Source organism: Adiantum capillus-veneris, chromosome 24 (assembly GCF_014529385.1).
Source record: "Adiantum capillus-veneris isolate H3 chromosome 24, ASM1452938v2, whole genome shotgun sequence".
Taxonomy (NCBI): Eukaryota; Viridiplantae; Streptophyta; class Polypodiopsida; order Polypodiales; family Pteridaceae; genus Adiantum; species Adiantum capillus-veneris.
This window is the reverse complement of record NC_140954.1, coordinates 126,240,527-126,247,732: the sequence shown is the minus strand read 5'-3', so window position 1 is coordinate 126,247,732 and position 7,206 is coordinate 126,240,527. Positions and strand designations below refer to the sequence as shown.

Genomic DNA, 7,206 nt, shown 5'->3' with positions numbered 1-7,206 from the left:
CATGCAATATTCTCTTGGCCTAGTCTGAACAGACATGTGCATCATTGGTGTAAAACATGCAAGGCTTGTCAAGTGTCTAGTGACCATACACTAACCTATGAGCCACAGAATCCTATCATCTCATATGGTCCGTTTGAAAAGTGGGGAATAGATGCAATTGGTCCTCTACCAAGAGCCCAATTAGGTAAACTATACATTTTAGTTGGTGTAGACTACATGACTCAATGGGCGGAAGCAACAACCACCACACGCATTACAGCCCAAGAAGTGGCGAAGTTCATATTTGAGCACATTTTTTGTCATTTTGGCACACCTCTGGAGATAATATCTAATAGAGGGCCATGATTCAGAGGCGATTTGGTGGGAGAGTTGATATTAAAGTTAGGCATTACACGCCGACATTCCACCCCATATACTATCCACAGTGCAATGGTCTATTGGAAAAAGTAAATGGAATGATATGTAAGATCATCACAAATCAGGTGAATAACCACACAAGTGATTGCGATAAGCATCTCATGGCCGCTCTTTGGGCCTACCGCACGACATTCCGAACATCACTAGGTTTCACCCCGTTTCATCAGGTATATGGAAAGGAGGCCATTCTACCCATCAAGGTACAAATAGCCAGCTTGCGTGTCATGGCTAGACAATTACAATGCCCAATTGTCCATCTCCGCAACCACATCCTGGATCTAGAGAGGCTTCAACTAGATAGGGAAGATGCAATCAATCACTATGAAGCACAAGCAAAGAGAGATGCCGACTCACATTCAATCAAGGGCTTAAGGAAAAGGGTCTGGAAAAGGGCATGTTAGTGTTGAGATATGACAACAGATTTGACACTAGGAAAGAAAAGAAATTTCAACCCAGATGGGAAGGGCCATTCATTGTTGTCAAAAGGCGCTATGCCAACGGCAACTAAAAATTGATGGAAGCAGATGGTCAAATTCACAAGTCAATGGATGGAGGCTCAAAAGGTACTTCTTAAGATTTTATCCAGAGTTCATGCTAGATATTCCAGAAGAGGGAGAACCCTCAAACTCTACTGCTAGAAAATCAGAAGCAGTGCTAGAAGCATGAATGCCTCTAGCCAAAGGGCAGTCCAAAACCGCAGCCACAAGATTTTCAAAACCGTAGCCACAAGAACCAGCCCAAATCAGGAAAGAGAATAACACCATGAAAACGATAAAAAAATGTTTTTTTTACATTCACCACCACCCCTTCCATGCTTGCAGGTGGTGGGACACCCCTCAGTTTGGCAACACCCCTCCATTATCACTAGAGTACGAGTCCTCTCTCTTCGCTTGGCTCCGCCAACCCACTATCTCTCTCTCTCATCTTGCTCCTGTGTCACCTAGCCCAATGGACGCATAACAAAAACCTTCTCTCAAGGGCCACCATGCTTGGAACAAGAAGTCTCTCCCTCTCTCTCTTTCATTATTCACTCTCTCTCTCACCCGTCTCATCCATACTCCCTCTTTCTCCCTCTGGCGGGCTGCCATGACACCCTCTCCCTCTCCCCTCTTGTCCACACTCTCTCGTACTCACCAAGCCCCTCTCTTCTCCTCTTGTTTTTCAACCAAGGTGGTCCGTCCCTCACCCTCTCTCCCCTCTCCCTCATCTCCACTCCTCACCCACTCACCCTATCTCACACTCTCCTCTCACTCTCTCTGTCAACCTCATTCTCCCCTAGCCTACTACCCCCCCCCCCCCTTTGTCTTTACCCCTCGCTCACTCTCTCTCACTCTCTCACACTCTCTCCCTCGCTCTCAGTGTCAACCCAAGAAGGCCATGTGGGTGCAGCCAATTCTCTCTCTCTCTCTCTCTCTCTCTCTCTCTCTCTCTCTCTCTCTCTCTCTCTCTCTCTCTCTCTCTCTCTCTCTCTCTCTCTCTCTCTCTCTCTCTCTCTCTCTCCTTCCTTCCTGTTTCCTACACCCGGCCCACACACACACATCCCTTCACCCTCATTCCCCACTTGGCCTGCTACTCCCTCACCCTCTCCCCACCCCCCTTTTACTCTCTCTCCCCCACTCTCGTTTCTTGTCACGCTAGTCAGCCCGAACCAACATAGTAAATCTCTCTCTCTCTCTCTCTCTCTCTCTCTCTCTCTCTCTCTCTCTCTCTCTCTCTCTCTCTCTCTCTCTCTCTCTCTCTCTCTCTCTCTCTCTCTCATAGCACACCCACACACACCCACACACAGAAACACTTCCCCATCCCTCACCAACTCACTCCCCATTGGCACCAAGCTCCCCATCTCTCTGTGCGTGTGTGTGTGTGTGTGTGTGTGTGTGTGTAAGCAACCCACGGGTGCAGCTAGAAACAAATCACTCTCTCTCTCTCTCATCAATACACACACACACACACTCCCCCATCCCTCTCACCCCCTCAACCCTCACGCACTCCCTCTCTTAGTTTTTTCCTCCGGTTCTTTGTGTAACCTGCACATAAACAACTTAATAATATATATATATATATATATATATATATAATAAATCACTCTCTCTCATTCCCACATCCACACACCCTTGATACTTACACACAACATATGCACATACATACATGAGCACGCATACGCGTGCACACACACATTCAATTTTTTCCTCCGGTTCTTTGTGTAACCTGCACATAACCAGCTTAATAATATATATATATATATATATATATATATATATAATAAATCACTCTCTCTCATTCCCACATCCACACACCCTTGATACTTACACACAACATATGCACATACATACACGAGCATGCATACGCGCGCGCACACACATTCAAACAAATATGTGCACACACATATAAACACACAATACACCCACGTCATAGGCACCCACAAAAAAAAGAAACAAAAAAGTTCGACATCGAAAGAGAAAAAAGGACGGCCAAATCACGCCGTGGCAACATCAAATCAAGAAGTAACGCCCGAGGCATGCCCCGGCCGACCCCGAAATCGGCAAACGCACTACAACAACGCACTAGCGAGGTCCACCATTTGCCGACATCTCATCCACAACGTATCTCCGTAGCAACGTACGTAGGTAATTTTTTTATTTTTTTTCAAGCCAAAATATTGTTAAAAAACCCATTGTCAATTGCCACCTATCTGTAGGTGATGGTCACAAGGGCCCACCTAGGAGATATCAGTTTTTAAATTCTCTTAAGACAAAGCAAGGGTCAACCTTCTAGAACCTATCTCCTTGCTTTGTCTCTCCTGATTAGGGCCCTCACCTAATCAGGTTATCCTAAACCTAATGCAACCTGCCCCTATAAAAGGGCACTGAGAGGTCACTATCGGGGGGTTAGTATTTGGAAGAATTTTGGTGAGGGGACTGGTAGCACTTGCATCAAGAGAGAGGGGATTTCGGGGCAACATTTTGGGACTTTAGCACTATGAGAAGGAAGCCATGTCCACACCCTGACTCCAAGGGTTGCCACACATACACGAGAGTGAAATCTTCTTGCTTATGAAAACACCTCTAGAGAACGCACTACTAGGCTCATTATCTCTCTCTCTCTCTCTGTCTCTCTATCTCTCTCTATCACCATGGTTGCCATCTCACCAAAGATAACATTTTTGTAGATACTACATTGAATCCGTTTTCCCTCACATCCCGAGGGGTTTTCATCACCTGCATCTCTCACTTTATCCCTCTCTCTCTCTCTCTCTCTCTCTCTCTCTCTCTCTCTCAGTGTGCAGAGTTTGTGCTATTTCAAGTCATCGTTGTCCGCATCCTAGCCGCTCAAAGCTAGGTGGTGCCCCCTGTCCATTTCAATGTGGCCAGCTCGGCGTGGATCGGGCCCTGGCGTTTGAGGCGGTTGGGGTCCGTGTCACGCTAGAAGGATCTAGAAGGTTCTAGAAAGTTGAAGAAGGATCTAGAAGGTTCCAGAAGAACTAGAAGGATCAAGAAAGTTATAGAAGATTCTAACCTCTTCAAGAAGAACCTAGAAAGTTCTAACCTCGTCAAGTAACCTCCTCAAGCACTACTATAAATAGGGGTCTTCGGCCACAAGTCCCTCAATCTTGCCAACACAAGTTGTGAGGCTCCGATGAGGAAATCCCTCTTCTAGTTCTTATGTTCAGGTCTTGTCCTTGCAATCAAGCCTTGCCTTGTACTCGAGTCATGTAATCCAAGTCTTGTATCAAGATCTCTTATGAAAGATTAAGTCTTGTAACCAAGGTTAAGTTTCTTTATCAAGTATAAAGTCTTGTAATCTTTATAATCAAGTCCTAAGCTCTTGTACATTGTGAGCGCCTCTCCTCTCGCTCCCTTCTAGCTTGAGATGCACTCATAATAGTTATCTAGAAGCTTCTAGAAACTTGGAGAAGATTTCAAAAGAGTCTAGAAGTTTATGGAAAGCTCTAGAAAGCTGAAGAAGGATCTAGAAGGTTCTATAATATTATGGATCCTTCTAGATTCTTCTAGAGTCTTCTAGTGACGATGCATATGATGAAATAGGTGATGGTATAGCAATGACACATGCGATGATGTAGGCGATGACATATGTGATGATGAAAATGAGGACACAAGAGATTGTGCACGCGATGACATAGACGATGATGTAGATGATGACACAAGCGCTGATGTCAACAATGATGCAGGCAATGTCATAAGCGATGATGCCGTCTTCTAGAATCTTCCAAAAATTTCTTCCAAGATCTTCCAAGACTTTCCAGAATATCCTTAGTGATTTCCTATAGGAAAATCAAGAAGATCGACTCTCAAGCCTCCATGACACCATGGAGTTATATAAATGCTATTATATGTTATACGTAGGAAATTTATGTGTCATGATACTCCATTGTCTCTATCTATGATATTTTGTGCACTATAATCTATAAGTGTGTGTAATAATAACCCAATGAATGAATGTATGTAATTATGTAAAAGGATTTTATTATAGTATGAGAGCAAAATGTGTTGTATGCAATACACGTGTGTGTGATAATACCATAATATCCTTTTCTATGCTATTAGGTCTCCCCAATCTCAAAGAAATAAAAATTCTCTCAAAACATATTAAGTGCCTAAGTGAAGGGTAAATTTAAGAAATGAAAAGACAAATGAAGGCAGAAAGTCAAAAGACAGATGAAGGCGGAAAGTCAAAAGAGAGATGAAGGTGGAAGGTCAAAAGACTTTTGTATCCATACAAAGAGCTGGTCAGCTTTACATTGGTATTAGTTTGTTTCTCTTCTCCTTTATTTTTTCTTTAGCATTTTCTTCTCTTTAAAATATCCTCTCTCGCTCTCTCGCTCTCTCTCTCTCACACATTCTCTCTCATTGTTGTATCCGTTCTTCCCAAATGATACCATTGCATATCTATGTGCTTCATCATTGCCCATTGCTATGTACTATAGACTAGCACATTGCTTTTGTTGTTGCTGAGGGAATCTTTGAATTTGGAATACCTTTTAGTTTTTGCTATGTAAAAGAATTGTACTATAGTATGAGAGCACTATGTGTACTATATAGCAAAAGTGTGTGTAATAATAGCCCAGCAAATATGTGTGCCATGTGACACGAGAACGTGAGGAGATGACAAAGACAGTTTCACTGCAAGTTTTTGAGGACATTAAAGTTAAACAAAGCGCATGGTCTAAGTAAGAGAAAGGTGGTGTCACTCAAGCAGGTGACTTTAAGAGAGCTAATAGAGAGGATAAAGTTCCACATAAAAAATTTCATCAAGCAAAATTTGAGTTATAGATCGCAGGCACATCAGTACAGAGAATGCTTGAAGATATTTCCTTTGAATACCATTATATATGTGGTATACTTTTCTAATAATTACTTGGTCAAGGAGAAAAGAAAAAGATAGTCAATGCATTGGCATATTGATTAATGCACCATATTGGTTCACATGACCTACATCCGTAGCAACAAAGATATCAAACATATGCATTTCTACATTTCTAACGATAAGAATCAGGATACGCTATTTGTGCAACATTATTTTCTTCTTTGTGGTCATTGGCTTAAAGACCAAGGGATGAATTTTGAAATCAATGGGTGTGGTCAACAGGTAGAGCTTCACAATTAAGGGTTTCAAGGCCATTCTACTTTATTGCTAGATATTGCTTGCTAACAAGCACAAAGAAGACATGGAATTTTTTTTGTTCTAGCCATGGAAAGAGGGAGCACGATGGTGCTGGTGTTGTAATAAAGAGAGCCCTTAAACATGAACAACTTAAGAGTGATAAATTTGTCCTTAGGAAAGGTGAAAATATGGTTGGATTTCTTTCCAAGAAAAATGTCCAATGCTGCAGCTTGCTCTTATGCACAATCCACTAAAGAAGGTCCTCCTATAAACATGATATATTGGTTGGTGAAAGAAGGGGATGTGCATAGGTCCAATCTGTGGGGTTGTGACACAGTGACAAGATCTTGATCACTCCACTACATTTCAAGGTTTTCTTTCCGTGATCCTACTCAAGTAAGGACCATGCATCTTTCTTATTTTTGTGATGCTAGCATGAAGGGCCATTGGAGGACTCGTTGCAACAAATTATATGTAGATAAGTGGACACATAAGGAATTGAAACCACTCTCTAATCTACCAGTAGAGACAGAGGTACCATAAGATGATTATGCAATGTTTGAGGGATCCTAGGATATGCTAAGTGAGTATCTCTCTGAAGGCGATAATTTTGCAGTCAATGCGGAAGCTGGAATTGCAGAAGGTGCGGAGTTTTTTTTTTTGAGATGTACAAAGAGAAAGTGGATGAAAAAAATCATTGTAATAGATAAGTGAAAAAAAAATGGGGGAAAAATACTTATGTTGTCATAGGCTGTTATTGTTAGTAGAAAGAGGTGCATCCAAATCACTACACTCTTCTAACCTGTACTCTTTCCTTGTTTGTGGAATCAAGTTTGACATGCCTTGGTAGATGCTACATCAAAGACATATTATATATCTCAAGAATTGAATTAAACCATTTACAATGCAATTCCCTATGAGGCATCATGATACCTATATAATAGACTATATATGATTTGTATAGCCTGCAACATACAATGTAACCTTAGATAGCCAATGTGTTCTTGACCAAAACTCAAAACAATAATTCTATATAAAATTTTGTATCCACTAACTTGAAAATATTCAATGAGTCTGAGCTATTTTATGCCACTTTCTCTAATCTCGTATATCTCATTTTCTTCGAGCTTGTAATATATTTTAATATGTGCTACATAGGAAATAACACAT

General features: G+C 41.7%; 1 pseudogene; it reads left to right on the top strand.

Annotated features, from left to right (window-relative positions):
* The first annotated feature begins 6,471 nt into the window (after positions 1-6,471).
* Positions 6,472-6,930, top strand: LOC147427099 (uncharacterized; annotated as a pseudogene).
* Positions 6,931-7,206: the final 276 nt, after the last annotated feature.